Consider the following 19,520-nt stretch of genomic DNA (forward strand, 5'->3'; position numbering starts at 1 on the left):
ACAGCTGGATTTCCCCCACTGCCCCCATCCCATGCTGTTGTTTGTCCTGCCAGTCCCCCTGTGCATTTATATCAATGAGATACTGTCACAGCAAGAACTGTTCTGCTCCAGCAACAGATGTCCCCTAACCACATGAGGCATCCTGTCAGATCTTAAAAGGGGAGACCATTCCTCTCCCCAGTTTTTAATCTAGCAGTATTGATACCACATCATTTTTGGCCCTTGACACATCCCCACCTGCTATGAGCAAAGGATGCTAGAAGGTTGCACAGGTCAAGTCCTGGGGGTTTCACTTGCCCCATTGACCCATTTCTTATAGCTATCTGTGGTCCATTCAGCCAAGATCTCCTGAGCCAAGCTCAGGCAGCTTCCTGGGATTTTTTCCTCCATTCCAGGGCTATTGTTCCTCACATGCCCGGGGTTGGGGCCAGGCTCAGTGGCAGTGCCAGGCTAGCCAGTACTGGATTGAAAGGATTCAAATTTCTTCCAACTTTTTCTTCTGATGTTCTGCTCTCTTTTCCTACCAACAAGGGTGTCTTTCTTTGCACTACCAACTTAGTTCCTGGTCATTCAGACTTCTTATCATGTAACTGTATATCTGTCTGCACAGACAGAATATCTTTTATTTATTTGACCTCTGACAGAACTATGACTGCAAGACTGTATAATAATTAAGAATACTGGAGAATATTACACTAAGCGAAATAAGCCAATCCCAAAAGAACAAAGGCCAGATATTTTCTCTAATATGTGGGTGCTTAATTCACATGGTGTGTGTGTCGGGGGGGTGGGTGGCTAGGGAAGAAAAGAGTTGTTTTACATCAGGTAGAGGGAAGTTAAGGGAGTGGAGAGGGTATTGGGGAAGGAAAGATAGTAGAATAAATCAGGCATTATTACCCTATGTGCATATATGACTACATGATTGGTGTGATTTTACATCATGTATAACTAGAGGAATGAGAAATTATATTCCTTTATATATGATGTGTCAAAGTGCATTCTACTGTCATGTATAACTACTACTACTACTACTACTACTACTACTAATAATAATAATAATAATATAATAATAAAGAATACCATTTAATGGCCGGATGGTATTACAATAAAACATCATCTTTTTCTTAGTCATAGACTTATAGATATATGTGGCCCATTCAGCCAAGATTTTCCCCAAGACACAACCTGCAGGGATCAGCACAGAATTGCCTGTGTCTTAAAAAGCCAGTAACAAATACAAAAGCACAGAGACAGAAGTGGACAGAGGTGATCCCCAAAACTAAACCATACAGATGGGTCTGCTTTTCAAATGGATATGAGTCCACCAGTTTCTTTACTCCCACTTAACTGTGTTTCTTACACAAATGGTGCCACAGATGTCCCCTCAAAGACGGACCAGATGTTCCTGTGAAGGGAAACCAGCTGCATGGAATCAAGGTTCTCAGCATGCACACTGGAGGAGCTTACCAGATGACCGAGGTGTTAAAACTTTATTGCATTCAGTTTCCTTTTTCACAAAGTAGACCAATTGATGGAGCCACCCTTATCACCCAGGGAAAGAGAGGGATTTCTCCAGAGTAAAAAGCTAGTAGCTGCCAGGATGGTCTCTCCCTTTACCTATAGGAACAGCTCCTCCAGTTTGTCCCAAAGCAGACTTACCCCATCTCCTAATCCTCCAGAAGTCAGCTCTCAACAAGATCCACAAGTTCCAGCCTTAAAGTCTGAATTCCTTCATTCTGTGATATGTGAGCTAGGGGACTCACCTAGAGTTGGGGGATTTACCTGGGCAACTCATCTCCATCTGAAAAGCATACCCATCCTAGTCAGCCTAGGATGGGAAGAAGGTTAATCTTGCTTTCTTATGGTTAGAGAGGGGGAAAGGAAGAAGAGAAAGGTGGTGGGAGTCAGGAGATGGGGAGGAAACCATATCAGTTTTAAAATAAGCCACGGTGGCAGAGCAGCCAGGGTTATATTTAAAGCATAAAGTGGACCCCTGTTATATTCTACAACAGTCAGGGAGGGGGAGAGGCTTTACACTATTATTTTTTCCTATTATTCTGGGTAGAGTGTTACATTATTAAAATAAGGGTTTTTTTCTTATAACTAACCAGATGTGACTGGAGAGCTTTTAAATTCTCTGAGAGTGGCTGGAAAAACTATAGGACTTGTCTACCATGTCATCCTGAAGCAGGGCAAGGAAAAAACCCTACAGCATTAAGCATAAGCAGTGGAAAAGAATGGAATTGCTTTTTCCTTGTACCCTATTCAAACTGATTTGGGCTGCCAAGCCCCACCTGCCAAAAATTACATAACACATATAACCTAAGAAACAAAAAGTCTCCACAAATAGGAGCATACTGAAGCCATTGCTCTGTAACTTGCTTTTTACCTGAAAAATCTGAGATTTTTTTCTTACCAATATGCGCACGCGCGCCGGCGCGCGCGCGCGCACACACACACACACACACACACCTATTTTTATATCTATTATATATGCATATAATATATTGCATGTTTTAAGTCTGTTGCATGATATTTCACTGTAGGCATAAAATGTTTATTTAACAAACCCTATACCAATAAACAATTGGGATTTTCCCAACGCTTTCTTTTACATATAATACTGCAATGAATAGCCTTGCTGAGATTTTTTACCTGAATGTGGCAATATATCTGCAGAATGACTGTCTGGATGTATGATGATAAGTTTACAATTATATAAATTTTAAATTTATGAGCCTCTAGAGAAATTGCCCCAATCTATATCCCCACCAATAGTTCTCATAACCATGCAGACATTGTGTATTGTCGAATGTTTTAATCTTTGTCAGTATGTGATGTTTAAAAGAATAGTACTTTGGGTTCATAAATTACAAATGAGATTGAGCATCTTTTCATACATTTGTAAATCCTTTGTATTTCTTTTTCTATAATTTATCCATTTATGCCAATAGAGATTGATTTTGAAATCGTGTTGTTATCTCTGTCTTTGAGTGGGAAGTCAGCCTATGGGCCTGTGAAGTGGGGAGAGGGAGGGAGAAAAGGAGCAAGGAAGGGCTGGACCCAGGCCAGGATATTAGAATGTGGTCAGGAAAATCTGCCTTGCTCAATTTTTAATCTGCTTTCTTTCTTCTTTTCTTTGGGTTTGTGTCTCTATGTCCATATTTGAAACCCTGCAGGGCATAGATGACCTTGGGATTTTCTGCTCTTACTGACAGGGTGTATCACCAGCACTCTGGGCATACATGGGCCAAAGCCATGTGGTCCTGAGTGATTCCCAGCCAGGAAGGGCAGGGGCACCATGCCAGTTATGTCTGTAACCCACCCTTCTCCCCACTGCTCTGTGCCCTTGAAGTTGAACTCTGTCCTACACCAGGGAGCTTCCTATCTTCTAGCTGCTGGTTGGGAGCAGACAATGGGGAGCCCTCCCAAGGAAGGAGAGAGAGGGAGGAGAGTAAAGCCAAGTTGTTTCCTCTCTCCCTGTGGGATCTCCACTGGTTTCTTTGTCTCTTGACCTTGGGTCTTGGTGGGCCCCCTCTAAACTCAGATTTTCCCATCTTTCCCATCTATCATTCATACCCTTTCTTAGCTCTTAAAGCCTAAGGGTGATATGGAGGCCATTTCTGATATTGGGATACTATATATGCCTTGTGAATCCTCTACTCCTTGATATACCTCTGCCAATAGCCCCTCTCTTAAATTATCCCAAGTTTGTGTGTGCTGTCTCAGTTTAGATTCTGACATCCTGACTAGTATAGACACCTTGTACCCAGCAGCATCCAGTGGGACCTAGACAGGGAGATGAGTGATCTATACAGTGTGAAGATCTATACAGTTGCACTTTGATGGTAATCATATCCAGAGCCAGGCAGAGGAAGGAGGTGGCATTTGGTGCTCCTTAGTGTGCTTTAGCCCCTGATGACCAGCAGAGTTGAGGAGGTTTTGTAAGAGGAGCTCAGGGCCAGCAAGGATGTCTTTGGGATTGAAGGAGATACTGACAGCCATGGCAGAATGCTGTGATCCTTCTTGGGGCTTGGGCAAAGCCACCATCAGTGGGGATTCCAGAAGTAAGGGTGGTATGGACTCTAGGAGGAGTGTGTATGTTGGTAGGCAATGAGATGTGGGGCAGAATGGACCAAGGAAGGGAAGAATGATTCAGCTGCCAGCAGACTGGCACCTTTGGACTCCAATCCAAAGCATCCTCACAAGGCTGCCTGTGCCACAGAGCAAGTGGAGTGTCCTGCTGAGCAGGACTCTGAGAAGACACTGGAGTCAGGGAAGAGGTTGGGGTGGGAGCCAGTAGTTCAGTCTTCAGGATCTTCTCACACCCTGTGGGTGCCGGAAAGTTCCACCTGGGAAAGAGGATTTCCTCTTTGTAGTTTCTGAGACACCCGAGGGATGCTCACATGTCTTCCATATCCTTCATTCCCATCTAACCTCAGTCAGTTTTGGGCCCTTGCCCAAAGCTGTCATGATGCTTCTCATTCTGTTTCTCTGGGTAACAGCCGTACTCTGTGTTTTGCTGAAGTCCAAGAACCCATTATTCTCCCTAAAGAACAGCCACAAGCAGGTTTTAGCTATAGTCTTGTTGGGAATAGGCAGAAATTACCATGTAAAAAGGAAATTTTATGCTGGGTAGTCGAGACCATGTTTTCCAGATCTGCTTCTGGAGGGTTTTCTTTTCCCCCACGTTTGTCTTTAGTGCCTTCAGCACCCGCTTTTTAAAAATTTTCTTTGTAGTTGTAGATGGACAGAAGGGCTTTATTTAAAAAAAAATATATTTTTTAGTTGTAGGTGAACACGATACCTTTATTTCATTTTTATGTGGTGCCAAGGATTGAACCCAGTGCCTCACGCATGCTAGGCAAGCACTTTGTCACTGAGCTACAGCCCCAGCCCACCTTCAGCACCTTTTATTAATTAATCAATTAATTAATTAAAAATTGTAGAAAAATAAACATAACATAGAACCTACATTTAACCATTTTGAAGTGCACAGGTGAGTAATACTCATTACATTTGCAATGTTGTGCAAGCTTATCAATACCCAATTCCAGAACTCTCATCATCCCAAGCAAAAATTCTGTTCCCATTAGGCATTAATCATCCATCCCTCTCTCTCTGCAGCCTATGTTAACCAGAGTCACCATTATGCAGGATCCAGTTTCCTTCTCTTTTATGAATAAGAGCTCTCCAGATGCAGTTCCCTCTAACCACTCCTGGTATTGAGAGAAACATCTTCTTTCTTCAAGGCTAACATAAAAAATAAATAAATAAAATAATATAGAGAGTTTTTTTTTTTTCATAAACCAGTGTTTGTAACCTCTGAATTACCATATATTACAAATCTTTGACTTAAGCAAAGGAAACTGGGTTTAATCATTTTTGTGCATTAAATTTCAGAAGCTACTGTTATAAATCAAGGCAGTCTAACCTTATACAAAATTGCCTTGAACTGTGCTTGTGGAGTTGATCTTATGTTTGTTTTTGTTATTTTGGGTCTCTTGTGCTATTTAGTTTCTCATTTGCTTTTAACTAGGTAGTTAAGCTTGTTCCTATGAGGGTAAAGTAAGATTAACAAGTTCTGGGTGGGGGATGAATCGCTGATCTCATATAAAGAGTGCACTAACTTCAACACAGTAATCTGGCTGTTGGGAGGCTTTTGTGCTTGCTTTTTCTGACTTGGTTTTTAGTTGTACTCTAGGTAAGTGAGGCTATCACATAATCTAATTCTAGGCTGCGAATTTGTGCTATCCGCTCTTGAAGGACAAGAATTAGTTCTTTGGGCTAATTCGAGGTTTTCTTGTGGGAGTCCTGCAAGCAGATCTGTTAGCTCTACCAGGTGAGGACTTGTGTCAGAGTCACACAGTTGCCTTCAAGGCCCAGGTGATGAGGGAGCCCATTATTATCTCCTGCTAGAAATCTTTAAACATAGGATGTTGTATTCTCTAGTAGAACTTTCTACAATGATAAAAAATTTCTCGGATACCAATAATATTCCTAATCCACCATGATCTGGATTGATTACCATAAATGGGTGCTTGCTAGTGTAGCCTGACACAGTTTTCATGAAACCCCACTTTTGTTAAAATTTGGTGGCTGGATTTCACAACCTATCAACCCCAGCTCGCTCTGAGGTCAGTGAGCTGATTGGATTTAGCACATTCCTGATACTCTGTTCATAGCCCACATCATAAATAATTTTGTCTTGTCCTACTTGCCCCCGAGCGACATCTTGCTCAGTATCTGATCTCCCCCAATTCTCAACTAAAGTTTTTCTTTCCTTAAGTACACTGAGATGGCTGCTGGAAAAACTAGACTGAATAGTGTGTGTTGTGGTTTGAATGTGATTTTCCCCCAAAGGATTCACATGTGGGAGGCTTGGTTCTCAATGTGGTAGTGTTGAGGTGATGGGAGGTCATCGAGGTTGCTGCCTTCAGAAGGATTACATAGTCTTTGGGACCTCAGCTACTTTTCATGAGAATGAGTTGCTATTAAAAAAAGGCTGGCTTGTCCCCTCTCTTTGGCTTCCCATTGTGCCTTTCAGTCTCTTCTTCTTAGAGGTGCTCTCACCAGTGGATGCCATCCATTATGAAGCCCTCTCCAGAGCTGAACAGATGCTGGTCCCATGCCCTAGGACCTCTAGGACCATGGGCTAAATAAACTTATTTTCTTTACACAGGTATTTTGTTTTGGGACTAATGCAACATATAAAACAGAAACACCAAACAGAAGAATCTCTGAGGACAAAGCCACTTGTCCTAAGGTGCATGAGGTGATTTTCTAGGCATTTCTTGTTTTTATCTTGACTGCCATTAAGCAGAAATAATAGTTGGAATAATAACAATAATATGCACAAAAGCAACCAGGCTGGCTGGACAGATACAAAGAGATAATATGAGTGAAATCATTTTCACAGTTAGAAATGTTATGCAGGATGTCATAGCCATCAAATTCTTATTTTTATATTAGGAAGACCAACCATAAATGTTATTCATTTTATTCATACCTTCTTGCTTTTAATTTTCTTTCTTCTGGGATAAGTAAATGTAGCTGATCAAAACACTCTTTGGACTAAATAAACTTCCCTCTCATAGCTTCCCTGTTGTATTTTTTTTGTCTGAATCATAGTCAGAAACAGTCAGCCTTCTCCTAGGAACGGAACAGACACTTCTCAGAAGATGATGTACAATTAATCAACAAGTATATGAAAAAATATTCAACATCTCTAGCAATTAGAGAAATGCAAATCAGAACTACTCTAAGATTTCGTCTCAGTCAGAATGGCAGCTATTAAGAACACAAACAACAATAAGTATTAGTGAGGATGTGGGGGAAAAGGCAGGCTCATACATTGCTGGTGGGACTGCAAATTGGTGCAGCCAATATGGAAAGCAGTATGGAGATTCCTTGGAAATCTGGGAATGGAGTCACCATTTGACCCAGCTATCCCACTCCTCAGTCAATACCCAAAGGACTAAAAATCAACATACTACAGGGACACAGCCACATCAATGTTTATAGCAGCACAATTCACAATAGCTAAACTGTGGAACCAACCTAGATGCCCTTCAGTAGATGAATGGATAAAAAAAATGTGGCATTTATACACAAGGGAATATTACTCAGCAATAAAGGAGAATAAAATCATGGCATTTGCAGGTAAATGGATGGAGTTGGAGAATATAATGCTAAATGAAGTGAGCCAATCCCAAAAAACCAAATGCTGAATGTTTTCTCTGATATAAGGAGGCTGATTCACAATGGGGTTGGAAGGAGGAGCATGGGAGGATTAGGTGAACTCTAGATAGGGTAAAGGGGTAGAAGGGAAAAGGAGGGGGCATGAGGGTAAAAAAGATGGTAGAATGAGATGGATATCATTACCCTAAGTACATATATGAAGACATGAATGGTGTGAATATACTTTGTATATAACCAGAGTTACAAAAAATTGTGCTCTATATGTGTAATATGTATTGTAATGCATTTTGCTGTCATATATAACAAATTAGAATTTAAAAAAATACAAACAGCAATAAGTGTTGGTGAGGATATGGGGAAAAGGCACACTCATACACTGCTGGTGGGACTGCAAATTGGTGCAACCAATGTGGAAAGCAGTATGGAGATTCCTTTGAAAACTTGGAATGGAACCACCATTTGACCCAGCTATCCATCTCCTTGGTTTATACCCAAAGGACTTAAAACCAGCATATTATAGTAATGCAGCCATATCAATGTTCAGAACAGCACAATTCACAATAGCTAAATTGTGGAACCAACCTAGATGCCCTTCAATAGATGAATGAATAAAGAAACTGTGGTGTATATACACAATGGAATATTAGTCAGCATTAAAAGAGAATAAAATCATGGCATTTTCAGGTAAATAGAGTTGGGAAATATTATGCTAAGTGAAGTAAGCCAATTCCCCCAAACCAAATGCTGAATTTTTTCTCTGATACGAGGACGATGATCCATAGTGGGGATGGGTGGCCCGGGCGGCGGGTGATATGGGAGGAATGGAGGAACTTTAGGTAGGACAAAGGGGATGGTGAGGAAGGGAGGAGGCATGGGAGTAAGAAAGACAGTGGAATGAGATGGACGTCATTACCTGAAGTACATGTACGAAGACACAAATGGTGTGACTCTACTTTGTGTACAACCAGAGACATGAAAAATTGTGTTCTATATGTGTACTATGAACACAGATAGAACATAATTGAATTGTATTTTGCTGTCATGTATAACAAATTAGAATAACTAAGTAAGTAAATAAATAGAAATAACCAACCTTCTAACTGGTTTGAAGAAACCACCTCAAAATGGTAGAATAAAAAATCAAGATTTCGAAAAGTCACAAATCTTTGTGCACCCTGTTGGCTGTTTTCTTAAGTAACTTCTGAGGGACAGTTATGAATCTGATGACAAGAATGGCTGCAGCAAACTGTCCATCCACCACAGTGATTAAGGACTTGGGGCCCTCAGGCTGGTTTTAAACATCATTCAGGGCTCCAGTCAAGAAATTCTGGAAGGGGCTGGGGATGTGGCTCAAGCGGTAGCGCGCTCGCCTGGCATGCGTGCGGCCCGGGTTCGATCCTCAGCACCACATACAAGCAAAGATGTTGTGTCCGCCAAGTACTAAAAAATAAATATTAAAAAATTCTCTCTCTCTCTCTCTCTCTCTCTCTCTCTCTCTCTCTCCGCTCTCTCTCACTCTTTCTTAAAAAAAAAAAAATTCTGGAAGGAGAATCTTACAGAGATTTTATACTGAATATCAGCAGGAATGCCCTTTAAAATCCAGACAATTTTCTTTCTTCATATTTTGTAGCACAGAGCAAGAATTATTTTAGGCAAGTCAACACTGAGGGTGCAGAACATAAATACAGAGAATTTTCCAAAACCCATTCATTTTGGTGGACTTAGAAGTGCAGAGTGACAGTTAAAAATGAAGGCCCTTCTAGGCCTTTTATTTCCTGTGGTATGTGAAGTGAATATCTTTCTGGGAATATTTACACAACTACTACTATGGTTTAGATATTAGGTGTCTGCCAAAAGCTCATGTATGAGACAATGCAAGAAAGTTTAGAAGTGGAAGATTGGGTTAAGAGAGTCTTAACCTAATCAGTACATTAGGGATTATCTGGGTGGAATCTGGAGGCAGAGAGGTTGTGGCTAGAGGCTGTGGGTCCCCCAGGGCACTCCTTTCAGGTATATGTTTTGTCCTTGTTGAGAGAGAGCTCTCTCTTTCCTTCCTGGAACCATGTCCAGGGCTGTATTCCTCTGCCATACCCTTCCACCATGATTTCCTGTCTCATCTTGGGCCCAGAGCATTGGCATTGATCATCTATGTACTAAGACCTCTGAAATGCAAGCCCCAAATAAACTTTTCTTCTAAAATTGTTCTTGTCAGCTCTTTTGGTCACAGCAATAAAAAACTACATTAAGCCACAATAAAGTGGTCTTCCTCTTCAGATGTCAAAACCCTCAAATGATTAAAATATTCTCAAAATGTAAATTGTATTTGAAAGTTTTATTTGAATAATTTTTCTCTATATTGTCATTCTCTATAAATTGGATCTTAAATTTGTCTCCCCCCAAAGGCCCATGTATTAAAGGTTTAGTCCTCAGCTTGGTGTTTTTGGGGTGGTGGTGGAACCTTTAAGAGCTGGACCTGTGGGGAGGTTTTCTGGTCATTGAGGGCATGCCCCTGAAGGAGTTATTGGGATCCCCACCCCTATTCTTCAACTCTCTTTCTTTGTTTCCTACCCACCATGAGGTAAGGAATGAGCTCCACCATGCAGTCCTGACAAGATGAACAGCCTTGCTGTAGGCCCCAAGGCCAAAGGTCAAGCAACCATGGACTGAGACCTTTAAAACTTGTGACCCAAATAAACCTTTTCTTTTTTTAAAGCCGATTAGCTCAGGAATTTGTTATAGTAATGGAAAGCTGATTGCCGCAACATTCAAGAGGACAGAAATTGGGGTGAGAGGAAGGAAGAAATCTAGGTGCTCAAGTTAGGGTCCCAGAAGTCCATCATGACTGAGGTTGGGTCTTTGCTTTGTGTACCATAAATTCAGAGGAGATAAACAAACAAACAAACAACAACACAAAACACAAAATAAACAAATAAAAACCCAAAATTCACAGGAGATTGTGGATATAGATATTTCATATCCCTGCAGGAGGGGCACCTGGGATATATCCTATTCATGGTGAGTTGGGCCACAGAGATGAACCATAGGTGCAGTCTGTTTCCTACTGCTGGGGTCCTTGGTTTACCCCCTCCTCTGCCTCCATTTATCCATGGCTTCCTCTGGCTAGTGGTTTGTGACTGGGTCATCTTCTATTTCATTTCAAGTTTCTGTAACCAGTGTCACCTAAGTTTCCCATCAGAATCCATCCTCAGCACCCCATGCCCATGACTCCAGATAAACATGCTGCCTAGAAGGAAATAGGGTTTCAGATTATATATGGCATATATACACAATGGAATATTACTCAGCAATAAAATATAATAAAATCATGGCATTTGCAGGTAAATGGATAGCGTTGGAGAAGATAATGCTAAGTGAAGTTAGCCAATCCCCAAAACCCAAATGCCGAATGTCAAACCCAAATGGCAGATTCATAGTGGGGTAGGGAGGGAGAGCATGGGAGGAATAGATGAACTCTAGATAGGGAAGAGGGGTGGGAGGGGAAGGGAGGGGGCATGAGGTAATTAATGATGGTGGAATGTGATGGACATTATTATCCAAAGTGCATGTATAAAGACACGAATTGGTGTGAGTATACTATGTATACAACCAAAGATATGAAAAATTGTGTTCTATATGTGTAATAAGAATTGTAATGCATTGTGCTGTCATATATAAATTAAAAAATTAATTAAAATATCATGTCTGGTAGGGAACTACAAAGAGATACTGCATGTGAAATTACTTGGAAAATTTAGAAATGCTAAGTAAAATTTCATGGCTATAAAATTCTTGTTTTTCTCTTGGAAAGACCAATAATGAATCTTATTCAAATTATCCATCTCACTTTTTATTTTCTCTTCTTTCTTATCTATAATCTACCTACCTACCTACTTACCTACCTCTCAAAGTGATCCCCATTATGTCTAGTCTGCACAATTGATCCTGTGCTAGGCTTGAGTTCTAGCCAAGTGGATGATCCCTTCTGAGCTTGAGGATAAGACCCTTGCTAAATCATCTACATTCACTCTGGGAGGGGCCCATCAGGCTTTCCCTCTCTGCCAGCCAAGATGCCAACAAGGTGTGGGAGCTTTATGATTAGTCAAAGCCATCCAGTGATCCCCAGATGGGATTTGTGAAAACCCTGATGTTTGCTCCTCAATCTCCTGTCTTCTAGTCAACATTCTAGTCAACATTCAAAAAGAAAGGGGGTAGAGTGGGTTCTGAAGCTGCAGAATTATGGTCGTGAAGGTGGCTGAAAATATTATGTGTATCCTGATATCCTTACAGCATTGGGAGCTATATTATTAGAAGGGATCTCAGTTCTGGCAATCTGTGTTCTGCACTGAGAGCTGGTTCTGGTAGACGTCAACCACCTAGTTTGGGGATAGGAATTATTCACTAACAAGGCTATTGCAAGAGCACTGGCAGGCAAGGGGAGAGTCTTGCTAGATCTAGAAAACCATCTAAGGCCAGCCATTTGGGCCAGGATTTTTAGTTTCTTGAGCTCATTTTTCATTGTGTGTGTGTGTGTGTGTGTGTGTGTGTGTGTGTGTATGTGTATACACACACATATATATGTATGTGTATGTGTGCAAAACTGTGATATATTAATTTCAATGTTATATGGATAGATGATGAGTCACATGGGAGAATGCCGATAGATAACATGTTTATGATATCATTTAGAAGACAGGGATATATAATCTTAATTTTCTTATTTATTTATTTAGACCTGTAAGTATATAACACTGTGCTAAGAAGATGGAGCATGGGGCATAAAAAGGTTAAAAAAGTGAAGACATATATCCTGTTTTCAAGAAGGTCAGAATCTTTGGGGAGAGATAGGCACATACCTTATCACATCTTATAGCTAACAAAAATTAAATGTCAAGATAGAATATAAACTAGGGAATGTGGAACTTCTGATGAGAAAAGGACCAATTTTGTCTATAGAATTAGGGACCAAATCCCCTAGAGAGGAAGTACCCTCTGAGGTGCCCTTGAGGGAGGAATACTTTTTTTTTTTTTTTAAATTTTCTGGTAGTTACAATAGTGGGGGAGGATGCAATAGTGACTTCTAGTGGGTAGTGGCCACAGATGCTGGCAATGGGGCCCAAGATCCTATGATGCACAGAAGAGCTCTTGAGGGAGGAATACTTTCAATAGTTGTAAAAATAATTAGTCTTGACTATAACATTTATAATTACTTATGCTTGTTGCTGTTTTCTGATGAATGAGTGGCCTCATACTCTTTGTTTCTCTCCCTCTCTCTCTCTCTTTTTGTGGTTCTGGGGAGGAAACCCAGGGCCTTGGGCATGCTAGGCCTATGTTCTACCACTGAGCCACGTCCCCAATCCACACACCGTATTCTACTTATTTGGAACAATAACAGCAAAGTTGGGGGGATATTATTATTATTACTTTTTCAGGTAAAATTGATGCCTAGAGAATTTGATGATTGGAAAGTGACCCAGTAATTTGGTTAGTTGGGGGATGGGGAGACGGATATAGATGTAGATGTGAGACCAGTATTTTCTATCTCCAGATACTGTGAGAGCCCTTTCCTGTCTCTTTCTTTGAACAAGCTAACCAAAAGTACATTTCAGGAGTTTGCAAAAATAATTAGCTCAGTGAGCATCAGTGGTTTTCAAAATGTGCTGCCTAGACCAGCAGCATCAACATCACCTGGGAACTTGTTAGATACATAAATGCTCAAACCTGGTTCCAGATCTGCTAAGTCAGAAATGCTGCTGGAGGTATGGGTGGGGGAGCAGCCCCCCACCCCTTTTTTAATCAGACTGCAGGAATTCTGATGTAATTTTAAGTGTGAGAACCACTGGCATTCATAATATAAATGACACAATTTTGGGATTTTTAAAAACTAAATAAATAATAAAAAAATATGAATTGACTCTTTAAAAAACCCTTTACAGTGTCTGATGGATGATAATTGTGCTTTTCTTTTCATTATCTGAGGATTTTTATTGAACAAGCCAGCCTAGGGCTAGAGCAAATTTGATATGAAAGCTTCACATACTTTCTCGTATGTGAAGAAATCATCCAAAGTCACAGGGAACAGGGGACACCCGTGTGCCAAAGTCAAGTTCTTTTAGAACTGAAATGTGAATACCTTGCTTCAAAACACAAAAGGATAAATTTCTGTGAAGGGTTATCCAAGAGTGGGTCCAACCTCAAGAACTTCTGATCAACTCCTGAGAACATGCAGTTTCTAAAAAAATTTGAGTTTAAAATGGGAGAGATCCTAGTGCCATGGCACTTTATTCTTTTGACTAGTATGTGAGAAGAAACAAGAAGGATGAGGGTATTCTGTTACCATGACAACTTGGCCCTGGCAGGTTGAAGATACCTTGGAGCTGACAAAGCTTGGCATCCTAATTTTTAGATGAGAAAAAATGGGGCCGTTGATTGGGTAGAAATAAGTGTTTTCTTATTCCCTACAGTTCTTCCATGTTGCCTGATTAAAAAAAATAACCTATTAAATTAAATGCATGCACAGTGACTACTACCTACAGCACATCTATTCAAGGACTTCCTCCACCTGGAAGGCACTCTCCCTTTCCAAGTCTAGTTTCTATTCATTCTTCTCTGGATAGCTCCAAACCTACTTCCTCAGGGAGTGAGCACTCATTGCCTGGCCCTGGGCAAACTGCAGCATTGAAAGGTTCAGGCCAAGCATTCTCTTCTACTTTGCAACCTTATGCACATACACTGTCTCCTTTGAGTGGAAAAAGTCAATAATTTTTATTTCCTTGTGCTTTCAGGGTCTAAATAGAAAATCTGCCCATAATCTTCTTTTATCTTCTTTTAAAATACAAACAGCTGATTTTTTATTGAGTACTTATTGTGTACTACACCAGTGCTTTTTAAAAGTGGAAGACCAGCAACATCAGCATCACCTGGGAACTTGTTACAAATGCAATATCTGGGACCTCACCATTGACTTGCTCAATCAGAAACTCTATGTGGTGGGGCCTATGAATATCTTTGTAACAAGTGTTAGGTGCAGGACAGGCTGAATTAAGTTTTCTGCAGGGCAGGCTGAACAAAGGTTAGCTGCAGGATAACCCACGCAATCAAACCCCTCTCTGGTCCTTTACCACCTGTTTACGTCAAATTTTAACACTCAATCCCACTCAAGGCTGAACACTTGATCCCCACCCATCTTGTGAAATGGAAACCTCCATCTGACCCCTGCCTCATCTGCCTGAAGGCAGAAGATGATGCTACTGTATGATCCAATCACTGTTTGCCAACAAGGCAGCTTGCAGACCCAGAGACCCCATTAGATTTGGGCTATAAAAACTCCCTCCTGCCGGGCCCCTCTCTCTTGCTCTTGCGCTCTCTCTCTCTCTCTCTCGTTCTTGCTTTCACTCTCTCTTGCTCTCTCTTTCTTCTCTTGCACCCCCCTGCCCCTCTTTTTTCTCATTTTTTGCACTGCTGTAATAAAGATCTCTTGGTCGCTCTGAGTGTTGTGGTCACTTCCCTTTCAACAAACCTTTCAGATGATCTTTACACAGCAGGTTTGAGAATCTCTGTACTATACATATGTAAATGCTTCATGTTATTTTCTTATTTAATTTTCATAACTACTTTTAATCTTAGAAGTATTAATCCCCTGAATAGAAGGGAAACTGAGGCACAGAGAGTATGAGTAAAGTGCTCAAGGTCTCTGTGGCATATCGTTTCCAAAGTGCTGGCAATAATTCTTTCTGATTTTCAATGTGATTGTCACATCTATTAAATGAGATAGAACTTATTTCTCTCCTTGAACTGAACTAGTCTGTCATCTGCTTTGACTAATAGAATACAAGGAAAGGGGATAGTTCAATTTCTGATGCCAGCTTTAAAGGGCCTTCCAGATTCGGTTTCCACTCTTTGAGTACCTTCACTCTTCATAGAGAAGTCCAGGCTCACCTTCTAGAGATAGGCTGTGTTAATAGGGATCTTGGACAATGAGCAAGTGAGCCCCAGGGAGAAAGAGGTCATGTGGAAGGGGGAACCAAGATGTGCCAGTGACAGTCAGCACCAAGACCCAGTTGTGTGATTGCTACTGCAAGCTCAGTCCTTGTCCCCATGCCAATTCAATAACGAGGACACAGTTTTGAGAAAAAAGGAAAAGAAGTTTTATTGTTTTCCTTGAAATGGAGAAATACAGGGTACTCTTGTCCCAGAGGCTGTGATTCTGCCTATCACAGGGAACAGGGACTTTTTTAAAAGAGGTGATTTAAAGGCTGCATTCCAGGTGTTCTCTGTCAGGAGTTGCAATTCACTTATTAATTTGGGAGACAGTCACTTCTCAGATCTTCTGGTGCCATCTCCAAGTCCGAGTTACTTTGTTCCTTTAGTGGTTGTGTGAGCAAGGATAGATAACTTAGAGATAAGACTTAGAGATAAGATAGAGATAAAACTCTACCTAGGTGAGGAAGAAAGGTAATCCTTTTTCTGAGATTAGGGAGGAGGAGGGAGAGAGGATGAAAATGAAACATGTCCACTTGTCACAGTGGTGGAACAGGGAGGGCTATATTCAAAGCATGAAGTGGACCACTGTTCATTTCTACCCTTTTGATGTCTACATTCCATTTCTATGAAAACTGGATAATGACATTTCTAAGCTGCTTCCTGCTGAGAGAGGGCAAAGTTGGGAAAAGTAGCTCTAAGTCCTTGTTCTCTGTCAGGTGGGACATGAACAGTTAAGCATATTTAGCATCAGGACAGTCCAGAGGTCCATGGTGGCAGTTGGTAGATGACTAAACAAGGCACACATAAGGCAGGGATCATGCTAGGACAACAATAAACAAGACAGCAAAGCATCACTTTTTGGTAAACAATCAGCACAAAAGCAATTAGTATTTTAGCCAGTCTCTGAGAACCATAAAGACAATAATTCATTAAAACTTAAGGTGGGATCCAACATGCCATTGATTTGTGGGTGGAGGCCATTTAAGACTTTAGCAGAGTTGTTAGAAACACACACAGCATTTAGTTTTTATAATGGCACTTGTGTCACCTTGATCTGTAGGTAAGATATCTAATGTCATCTGATTTTTGCGGGCCACATTGCATCTTTCAGACCAATATGAGGGATAAATATCAGGCTAGATAATCATACTAGTGGCAAACAGAGTTTATCTATATAGCAAATTAGGAAGATTTGTAGTCTATGAGATCAGGCTCAAATTGACTCAGGACAAACTTGTGACTCTAGAGTCCATTGGGATAGTTATTATTAGGCACTCCCATACAAAAACTCTTCTTTTATAGCCTCCAGATTTACATACTTTTTGGTAGGGCTAACACAAGCATATATCTTAAGTTATATTTAAAAAAATCATTGTCTTTCCTTTTAAATATCCAGGTATGACTGCACTTTGTTTGGTTATACTTTCTTGCCAGGTGTTTAAGACCAAGTTGATTGAAATTGACCTTGTTCTTATCTACTCTTAGGGTCAGCTGAGATTCTTCTCTTGGGAATGTGTGAGAAGCCTCTTGGCTTCTTTAGCTTTCTTCTATCAGTTGTGTCATCTGCCAGGATGGGTCAGAGTCTTGTTGACCATACGTGGCTTCCTTTTGAAGTATTAGGAATATTTCCCGTTCCAATGACTCTCCTCTTTGCAGAATGTGCATCAGTTGGCTTCCTGTTCTCTAGGGTCCTCTCTATCCCTGTGATTAGGAGGTTGGGTAACTCACTGGAGCTCTAAGTGGGGATCCTGTCTGAGTCCTGGTTGACCTTAGAGGGTAAGGGCCAAAATGTTGACTTTTTTTTCTTTGGCTCTTTTACTTCCTTGACTTTGCTCTCCAAGTTTTTGATTTTAAACATCCAGCAGTCCAGTTTCACCAGTGGGAGTAACAGGTTATAATTTCAATATCCATAATTTCATAGTTAACCATTTCATTTAATTGGGGTCAGTATTTGCACTGGGAGTCAGCATTAGATCCTATCTGTCCTGTAGGTGATGACATTATCTTAAATTAACTCATGTTGTTCTGTTAGAAGTAGTACTTCTGCAAAATAGGCAACAGTTATAAAGTTTTATAAGGAAAATACAAAATACACATTAATGTATCTTTGGTATCTATTTAGCTCCTACAGAGACCTATATATTTATCAACTCAACTATATATAAGTTTTACAGTATTTAAAAACTTTTTTACAAACCCTAAGTATCTTTTACAATTTGTCCAAACCTTTACTTAAGTTTGTTATTATATTCCCGGTTTTTTTTTTTTTTTTGAAATCATAGTAATCTTTATGACAAAAAATATATCTTTTGAACACAACTTTAAATAAACTTAATTCCAGAATACTTTGGAGTCATCCTAACATGGAAAAGGATGATAAGCAGAGGCTAAACTCAAGTGAGGCTGGCCTCTTGACAAATCTGTTTTATTTCTGAAGCTGATCTTTGCCTTTCTTTTTAAAGTATGATATTAATGTATTGTTCTCATGTGTTGTTTTGAGTCTATATGAGTATCAGTTAACATAATACAAGATTACATATGAAAAATGAATCAAACAGAAAAACTAAGAGAGTTCTTAACTTCCTTTTGGTGAAAAAAGCGGCAAAATGTTTTCATGTTCTACATTGTCAGCCTTTGAACACTTCAGATTTTTCTTATTATCTTTTAAGAATACACTTAATTTATTATCCCAGTGTAAAGAGTAACATAAAAAGTTACATATAACTTATTGACAACAGGTTACTTTTATCCAGTTACAAAAAATTAAATGACATAAATACCAACCGAATTTGTTATTTTCATATAAATCTGAAGAAGACTTTTGCTATAGACAATTTTAGTTTGGAGAACACCAATTTGGTAAAGTACTTTCTTAAGCCTTACATTTTAAATGGCTTATATATGTAAGGAGCATAAATACATCTCATATTCAAAGAAGCCAGTAATGATTAGCATCACAATTATACAGTTTTCCTTATATTAACTAAGTTTAACTTTTAAAGTAAAATTTAGAATCCAGAGTGTATTGAAACAATAATCACAGGTCTGCATGGGTTAGCAGTATTAGAATAATCAAAGGATAGCCTTAAATTTTTTATACATTTAGGAAACAGTATTAGTGATCAGAAATAAACTTAGTCAAGCAAACAAATATAAGCCAGGTCTTCAAATGGCAATGAGGCTCTTCTGTGTCAGATACATTGTATAAAAGAGAGCCCTTATTGGTTACCTTGCCAGTAAACCTACATAAATTTTTATTTTATACACTTTTACTTAACACTCAGAGAAAGCTCAGACCAAAATAGTTCTCAGTTACATACATATTTCTAGTCACATTTATTTAGGATGTCATCTATATAGTAATAATCTAAAATAACAGTTGTTTAACCAGTTATGAAGTAATGATTTAAAAGACTTTAAAACAGTTACAAACACTAATTTCTTTAAGACTTAGTTTCCCTACAGACACAAGAAAATTATCTTGATAGATTAGAGCAGATCCATGTTTCAGACTTTGCTTTATATTAATACATTAAAATTTGAATGACTTTGACTGTACTAATTACAATCAATTTAACCATACACACAAACTTTTTGAGATTTACCTTCCATGAACCTTCTATAACTTACTTGGCCATTCTACAACTTGATTACATCCTTAGTTTGTCATCTCTTTCTTCTTGGACTTTAGCACTAGAATATGACTTGACCATATAAAGTACTTTCTCACCCAGAAATATTTCTTTTACCTTCTAATTTTCCATACTAAAATATATTTCCACACCTATAGCTTACTTACATTTCTTTTCTGGTTTCAAACCCTTTCTTAAATCCATATT

The 19,520-nt window shown here is 39.6% G+C and overlaps 1 protein-coding gene across 1 annotated transcript in view; it reads left to right on the forward strand.

Annotated features, from left to right (window-relative positions):
- Positions 1–19,520, forward strand: part of Pole4 (DNA polymerase epsilon 4, accessory subunit) — a 59,949-nt gene that overhangs the window by 22,812 nt on the left and 17,617 nt on the right. The gene's annotated exons all lie outside the window — the stretch shown is intronic.

This window comes from Callospermophilus lateralis, chromosome 14 (assembly GCF_048772815.1).
Source record: "Callospermophilus lateralis isolate mCalLat2 chromosome 14, mCalLat2.hap1, whole genome shotgun sequence".
NCBI lineage: Eukaryota > Metazoa > Chordata > Mammalia > Rodentia > Sciuridae > Callospermophilus > Callospermophilus lateralis.